The sequence below is a fragment of the Cajanus cajan genome, chromosome 1 (assembly GCF_000230855.2).
Source record: "Cajanus cajan strain Asha chromosome 1, NIPB_CcT2T_4, whole genome shotgun sequence".
NCBI lineage: Eukaryota > Viridiplantae > Streptophyta > Magnoliopsida > Fabales > Fabaceae > Cajanus > Cajanus cajan.
Window position 1 is genome coordinate 73,430,234 of NC_138517.1, and position 9,121 is coordinate 73,439,354.

Consider the following 9,121-nt stretch of genomic DNA (forward strand, 5'->3'; position numbering starts at 1 on the left):
ACTTAATGGTATTTACCTATAGTAGGGAGTGTAAATATAAGTGAATGACTTTTACCCACGCATACAAATTGTAGGTAGCTCTTATATATATAGTCACAGTCAAATGTAGTTGTAGGTAAAATTATGTCTGGAGGTAAAACTTATAGTGATAGGCTATTAGTTGTAGCTATATGCCCCCTCAAAGTTGACAACTTCAATGTGTGTAGGTCAAAGTCCATGATACTTTTACCTATGGAATTTAGATTTTTAGTGACATTTTTTGTGTGTAGGCATAAGTCATTTTTCTTGTAGTGACATTGGAAAAAGATAAAAGGCATTTGATTTTCACAAAATCAACTTTGGCCATTGTAGACCCCTAAAATTGTCCGGGTCGGAAATAAGACTCGAAGACTCTCGAAGACCGAAGGGAAGTCAGCCGGAAGGACTCCTGGAAGACCCCGGAAGACCTTAGGATGCTTATCTGTAGGTTTAGAAGTCTTGGAGTAGCTTAAAATAAGGAAGTGGGAGGATTGGAGCTCAATACGGCCTCCTAGAAGTTCAGTACGGCCGTACTGAACATTTTGAACTACAATACGGCCGTACTGAAACCAATACGGCCGTATTGAAAGTTCTAAACTTTCAATACGGCCGTACCAAATTCAATACGGCCGTACTGTAGTTCAAAACTTCAGTACGGGCCGTATTGATGTTAGAGGCCGTACTGCGCCTCCATCCTATATATAGAACGCATTTGGCACGTTCTTCCACACATTTGGATCATTCCTCCCCCCTCTGGCTGAGTATTCTTGGGTTTTTGAGCTATTCTCTGCCCTAGAAACCTCTCCAAGAGTTGATCCAACGAAGTTCTTGAATTCTGAGCACTTAGCTTGGGGATTCGAACTAGTCGAAGGGAAATCTTTTTGATTTCCATAGTAAAAATTATCTTCTAGGAGAGGAGCGAGCAAGCTTGTAGTGTGAAGGAGCGCCAAAAAGCCTCCTAAACTTCGTTTCGAATATATAAAAGCTTGCTTCGGAGGTTTCTTTCTAAATCCTTTCTTTTACTGCTTTTATTTACGGCTTTCTGATCGTTGCATTGCATATTTAAATTATGTAAATATTTAATTTATAATCGCTTATAATAAATAGGGGTAATTTAGTAATTTTATGCTTTTATTTATGAAATAATCCGTCATAGGGAACCCGAAAGGGGCGTTGTGGGGTGCTAACACCTTCCCCACACGTAACCGACTCCCTTACCCAACTCTGGTTGTAATGGCCGAAGTTGATTTGCGAAAATCAATTGCCTTGTATCTTTTTACAATGTTTTGAGTAAAATATTGGTGGCGACTCCAAGAACCCCCTTTTTGCGAAAACCATCAATCCATGAAGGGTCCCGCTTGGGATTAACATGGATGGGTGAGAATCATTTAATAAAATTGTTAGTTCGATGAGGTCTCAGTTTGAGAATGAGTCATTCTAACAATCCATCATTTTTCAAAACTAAAAAGAGTCCGACCGTCTTCGCGAATGCCAAGTGCCGTTTCGGCGGGTGGCGACAGCCATTACAACCAGAGTCGGGTAAGGGAGTCGGTTACGTGCGAGGAAGGTGTTAGCACCCCACAACGCCCCTTTCGGGTTCCGTATGATGGATTATTTCATAAATAACAATTTAAAGTTACTAAATTACCCCTATTTATTAGAAACGATTATAAACGAGATATCTACGTGATGAAAACTTTAAACATGCAATGCAACAATCAAAAAGCGATAAAGGAAAGCGGTAAAAGGAAGGATTTGAAAGAAACCTTTGAAGCGTGCTTTTATATATTCAAACAGACTTTAGGAGGCTTTTTGGCGCTCCTTCCCACTACACGCTCGCTCGCTCCTTTCCCTAAAAGATAATTTTTACTATGGAAATCAAAGAGATTTCCCTTCGACTGGTTCGAGTCCTCAAGCTAAATGCTCAGAACTCAAGAACTTCGTCGGATCGGCTCTCGGAGAGACTTCTAGGGCAGAGAATAGCTCAAAAACCCAAGAATACTCAGCACGAGGGTCCGGAAGTACTCTAAAAGTGTGGAATGACGTGCCAATGACGTCCTATTTATAGGATTGAGGCGAAATACGGCCTGTGAGGTCAATACGGCCCGTATTGAAGTTTTTGAACTACAATACGGCCGTATTGAATTCAATACGGCCGTATTGGTTTCAGTGTGGCCGTATTGTAGTTGAAAAAGCTCAATACGGTCGTACTGAACCTCTGGGAGGGCGTATTGATCTCCAATCCTCACACACCGTTATTCTAAGCTACTCTAAGACTCCTAGACCTACAAAGAGTCACCCTAGGGTCTTCCAGGAGTCCTTCTGGCTGACTTTCCTTCAGTCTTTGAGAGTCCTTGAGCTTTATTTCCGACCCGGACAATTTTAGGGGTCTACACCAACAGTTAACGAGTTCTATAGAGGTCCTACATGGTGCCAAGGAAAAGATTATAGTTTTATAAAATTTAGTCCCTCATCGGATAACTCTCTTATACTTTTGTCTCCTAGTTGGCTATATAAGAAACCCTTTGGCCAAGGGATTAGAGAGGAAAGACCTGCATAGCTTCCTACCTCTGTATATAAACCTTTGAGTGATAGTGAGGATTTTGTAGGGCAAAGGGTTGCCAAAACGTGCCCCGCACGCATTTGGGAAGATTCCCTTATAAAAGGCTTGCTTTAGAAGTTCTAAATTTTTCTCTTTTATTTATTCTTTCTACTTATTTTATTTATTGTTTTTTATTTTTTATTTCTTTTGTTATTCTTTTATTATTTTATTTCTATATTTATCATTTTATTTATTTTATTTATAATTCTTATATATTAATAAATAATCATGTAGATAATAGGTATTTTTTGTCATGTAAAGAATATTAAATAATAAATGGGGATAAAATATTTAAAATATTATTTATTATTATGCAAATTTCATCATAGGGTACTAATTTAAGGCGTTGTAGGGGTGCCTAATACCTTTCCTACATGTAATCGACCCCCGAACCTAATTTTGGCTATGAAGGCCTTTATTTTAATTTCAAAATCTTTTCTTTTTCTAATATTTTGAGTAAAACATTGGTGGAGACTCCATGAAATCATTTTTCAAAACCATTATTTGAGGATTAGTCTGGTGTTCGGACATTCCTTAATTAATGAGATTTTTCAAAAAGGTAGTCCAAACCATTAGTCGTAAGATCAGAATTTTTTGGGTTATGACACCATGGCTTAGTGGTGGGTGCCCTAGCTGTGTCTCTACCATCATCTTTTTATAAAAGACCAAGTATCCTTTTACAAACAAGCTTATGTTATTTTGTCTTACTATCAAGATGTGATACAACCAATCAAGTATAGAGACATTTTACAAAAAGAAAGAATATAAGATGGAGTCTTTAAACCTTAACCATAAGTTTTCTTCCATAATAGGTGGGTATCTGCCTTTTTCTCATGGCACTTTTAAGGTCATTCAATACCTCACACTAGGCTCATTGTTGAACCTTCTCTCTCACTAGGGAGGTCCACCAATACATAGCATGCCTTTGGAAGCTAAGGATTGTCAAAGTAACTTTTTTCTCTTCATTCACTTTGTAGTAAGCAAAGAATTGTTCAACTTTTATTTTCCAATCTAAGTATGCTTCCACATCATCCTACTTATGTAAGTGAGGGAGATCCACTATAGATTCCCTAACCTTATGCTCTCTCTTAAGTTTGGGATTATGAGGCTTAGGTTGATAATAATCATTCATATAGAGGCTATCCTCATGATGAGACACAATGATGGACCATGGGTCAAGGGCCCAATTACCAGAGTTATGGCTAGGAGCATATAGGAAGGAATGGCTAGCTTGGAGGTGAGTGGGCTCTCTAAGCCCAAGCTACTCTTCACATGGGCCATCACATCTTGAAGAAAAGGTCTAGCTCATCTGTACATAGTAGTTTCTGTATAGGTTTATTTTTGCTTTTGTATTTGTGAGGCACTTTATTTCATTCATTTTTACATTTTTAGTAGTAGAAGTGGGGTGCAATTAGTAAGGTTTGTAGGTGCAACTAGTAGTTGGTCCAGAGTTGGGCCTAGGCTAAATTTTATAGATTGGGCTTGTTTTACTCCATATTTTCCAAGGAACTGATTTAGCTAGGCCTCACCATCATTTGCTCTTGAGGTTATGTGTTCCTTGTCTCTTCTATTTGATTCGGTCATGTGTGTCTTCCTTACATGTCTTGTTTTGTTTTCTGAATGGATCTAATTTTTGTACACATTATTGATAGATCCACATGTCACATTAAGTGTTTGGTTCATTAGTTTGCTTGTTTCCTTGTTCTTGAACCGAATCCGGTTTGTGCTCATAGGATTCTTGTGCTTGTGCTTTTTGATTTTATTTGAGTCTTGCCTTATTCTTTGAATCCGTGTATGAAAAATATTGTTTAGCATGTGTTTTTGATTTTTATTCATGGAATTTTTTTCTAGAAGTCATGTGTAGTCTTTTTACATGTCATAAAATTCCTAGAATAGTTTGTTGTACCTATTTGAGTCAATATATGTGATTCAGTTTCAAGTTTAATATTCTTGTTTGGCTGACCTAAATGTGATTTTGAATTGCATCTTTGAGTTCATATTTGCTATTAATTCTAGCAAATTCATAGAGTTAGGTTTCCATTATGTCTATTAAAAAGTTTGTCAAGAAATTTGCCTAAACACTATTTGTTTCCTAGGTTTCTTTTTGCAATTATTATGGCTGAACCTTTTACATATTTTTAACCTTTTAAAACAGAGAAAAAAAGAGGTTCAAAGTGTCTTAAAAGTATAAGAAAAACAAAAGAAAAGTGTGCTTGAATTTTACCTAAAAATTGTGCAAGAAAATTTGTGAAGCACTTGTGAATACAAGCACTTGTGGACCTCTTATTGTGAAATATTTTTGTGCAACTCTTTTCTCATTAAGACCAAGACTCATACATGTTGTAAAAGGAATTAAACTACTGGTTGTTTAAAAGAAAAAGAAGTGAAAAGAATTTACAAAAAGAAAAGAAAAAGAAAGAACCAAAGAAAAAGCCAAAAGGAGTAGAATTTTGTAACAAAGTAGCTCTCGGTTTTGTGTCTATTTTTCTTGCTAAATCTGTCCAGCCATGTACTATTGATAATTGCAGCTTGTTTTCATTTTTTAATCCTAGATTTTTGTTTTGAAATCAACTCTAAAGCCATTGGTAGGGTTCAATTTGAGTGTTTGCTTTCTTTTGTGCTTTAATTTTAGTTTGTCTTTCCTTGGCATTCCTTCTAGTTTGTCTCATCTATTTCACCACTTGGTGTTCCCTCTTTAATTGGGGTGTTTTAGTTTTTACCAAATTAATCCAGAAACTAAATGGGTGTTGAGTGCTTCTTTGAAGGATTGGAAGGCCAACATACAAAGGTAGCATCTTAGGATGTTTGTAGAGGCTTAGAAGATTGTTTTCTCCTTGGTGGAAGGCTTTTGTGGGAGATAAACACCTAGAAGTAATCACCATCAAGATTGCTTCTAAAAGAAGACAGGAACACTTTTGAGGTTGTTGCAAGGCTTGGTGGTTGGGCTGGAACTGAAGGGACTAAAAGATTTTGAAGAAAATTTTTTTTGTAAAAGGATTTAGTGACCAAATTTAGAGACAATGTTGTCACAGAAATTTCCCCACCAAATCCATCTCTAAATTTAGTCTCTAATTAGTGGATGATTTTGTTTGCTAATTTTGCTGCAGCCACTTCATTTTATTTGTTGTAAATTTACATTTCATTTGAGTACAAGGCCTTTAGGAGTGTCATGGAGTTTCCTTTGGTGCATCTTCATCTCTCCTTAGTGTTTCCATTAGGGTAATTACGTTTAGTTCTTTAGTGGTAGTGGTCCTTGAAAGCTCTTGGTTCTTTTTAAGCTCCCACATAGGTTAAAGCTTTCACGTCTAGTTTATGTTTTAAGTCATTTAAGTTTTCAAGAAATTTATGTTTTGATTACATTTTGATAATTGTACACTTAGGCACTTGCTTGTTATTTTCTTTTTGAAAAGATCTTTGTGAAAATTGTTTTGTGCAAGGCAAGGTACAAGGGGGTTTGGAAATTTCTACTTGAAGAGGTTTGGTTATTAAGTGGCTCCTTGTAGCTCACCTCCCTCCATAGTTCAATTTGTATTCTTAGACCTCTAAGTTCCAAGTCTAAGCACTTAAAATCCTTATTTTCATAAAAAATATTTTTGTGCGAAAATAATTTTTGTTTAAAATGTCTCATCAATCCGACTATAGTGAAAGTGATAGCTCACCTAAAAGTTTCTTTTATCTTGCAAAAGAGGTAAAATCACTTAAACTTTGGAGGAAGCAAGAAGCCATTCAAAAAAAGAAGGAAAAGATTGAAAGAAATGATCAACTTGCTATCTTTGAGGAAGAAATAAGACTTCTTAAACAAGAAGAAGAAAAATTGAAAGAAGAAATGAGGAAAAAAAGAAGGAGTAGGAGTTCACACTCACAATACTCTTCTCCCAATGAAAGCCTCCATGTAGGCGACCATTATCAACCAACCCCTAGGAGAGTTGTTAAGCCTACGGAATCTAAAGTGTATCTCCCACAATTTTTTGGAAAGGATGATGTGGAAACCTACCTTGATTGGGAGATGAAGGTAAAGCAACTTTTTGCTTGCCACAAGGTGAGTGAAGAAAGGAAAGTACCACTTGCTGCCCTTATCTTTCAAAGGCATGCAAGGTACTGGTAGACTGCCTAAGAAAGAGAAAGGCGCCTCCATAATGATCCTCCCATCCAATATTGGAATGACATTAGGAGTGCATTGAGGAGGAGACACACACCCTCCTATTATGGAAGGGAGCTTATGAATAAGCTCCAAAGGCTCTAACAACAGGATATGACAGTTGAACAATATAGGAAACAAATGGATCTTTACATGATGAGGGAATGTATTTGGGAGGAAGAAGCCACCACTATAGCTAGATTCTTAAGTGGTCTTAACTTAGAGATTAGAGACCAAGTGGAGCTACTACCCTACAAGGACCTAAATGACTTGGTCCAACTTTGTGTAAGGGTAGAACAACAAAGATTAAGAAAATCCTCTTTTAAAAGAGAAAACTCCTGCTATACATCTCTTAGGAAAGACTTTAAGGAGGGAAAATCATTTGAAAACAAAATTTTTGGAACCCTCCAAGGATCTAGCTAGAGAAAAAGACAAAGGAAAGGGAAAGATCACTCCACACACTAGAACTAGGACTAGTGATATTAAGTGTTTTAAGTGTTTAGGGAGAGGCCACATTGCCTCCCAATGACCCGCAAAGAAAGTCATGATCTTAAAGGGGCATGATACTTATAGTAGTCAAGAAGAGACTATTACCTCCTCTAGTGATAGTGAGGAGGAAACAAGTAAGCAAGAAGATAATGTGGAGTGGACTTATCCTTTTGAAGGGGAGCTTCTAATGATTAGAAGATTCCTCAACAACCAACCTAGTGGTACCCTATCTCAAAGGGAGAACATATTTCATACTAGATGGAATGTTTCTAACAAGGCATGTTCTCTCATTGTAGATAATGGATCATGGTGCAACTGTTGTAGCACTAGGCTGGTTGAAAATTTGTGTCTAACTACTATGTCTCATCCTAAACCTTATCAACTATACTGGCTTAATGAGGATGGAGATATAGTAGTTGACCAACAAGTAAAGGTCAAACTTTCCATTGGGAAATATGAGGATGAATTTCTATGTGATGTAGTACCAATGGAAGTTTGTCATATCTTGCTAGGAAGACCATGGCAATTTGATAAGAAAACCATGCATAATGGTCTTACTAATGAGATTACCTTTACCCAGGAAAATAAATTTGTGATTCATCCTCTTTCACCTAAACAAGTGGCAGAGGATCAAGCATAAATAAAACTCAAAAGAGACAATGAGAAAAAATAGAAAAAAGGAAGAAAAAAAAGGGAAAAAAAGTCCATGAAAAAAAAGAATAAAGAGTTGACTAGGGAGAAAAAAGTCCTCTCTTAGAAGTTTTTCATCAAGAGAAAATAATTTCAAAACAAAACCTCTTGATAGAACAACCCTCTTTTATTCTTCTTTGTAGAGGGACTCTTACTTGCACTGCCACAATTATTGGAAGTGAGACTCTACCTACGGGGGTCAAAAATCTTTTAAAGGAATTTGATGATCTATTTGCTCTCGAAGGTCCTATGGGCCTTCCTCCTGTTAGAGGGATAAAACATCAAATTGACTTAGTCCCTAGAGCTAGCCTACCCAATAAGCCATCTTATAGAATAAACCCCCAAGAGACTAAAGAAATAGAGTCTTTTCGCAACCCGAAAATTTTCGACCTATGATTTAGACATCCTTTTGAAAATCTCATCAATTAAGGAATGCCCGAACACTAGACTAATCCTTAATTAATGGTTTTGAAAATAGGTTGATGGAGTCGCCACCAATGGTTTACTCAAAACATTGGAAAAAGAAAAGGTTTTTAAAAGTCCAATAATGGCCTTGATAACCAGAATTGGGTTCGGGGATCGATTACGTGTAGGGAAGGTATTAAGCATCCCTACAACGCCCTAAATCGGTACCCTATGATGAAGATAACATAATAAGAATTAATAGTTTAAATATTTAATCCCCTTTATTAATGATTATTTACATGAAAATTAAATTACACGATGAACCCTAAGATATCTACATGATTGCGTTTATTATAGCAATATATGAAATAAAAGAAGAGAAAGATAAAACAAGAGATTGGAGTAATACCTCGTAGCAAGCTTTATTAGTTCTTCAACTATGGAGATTTTAGGTGTTTTTTGGCAACCTATCACACTACAATATGCCTCACAAAACTCAAGAAATACAATAGGAGAGAGAGAGAGAGAGAGAGAGAAATTTTGAGCTCTAAGGAGTCTTGGATGAAATTTTTGAGGTCTTGAGAATTGTGCCGAGATGTCTATTTATAGGCATCAGAAGGGTGCCAGAATGGCCTGTTCCAAAATTGGAATGGCCCGTTCTGGATCTGGCCGTTATGTGTTAATTTCGTATATTGGAACAGGCCGTTCTGAAATTGGAACAGCCCGTTCCAGAGGTGCATTTAACACATAATTTCTATATTGGAACAGCTCGTTCCTGT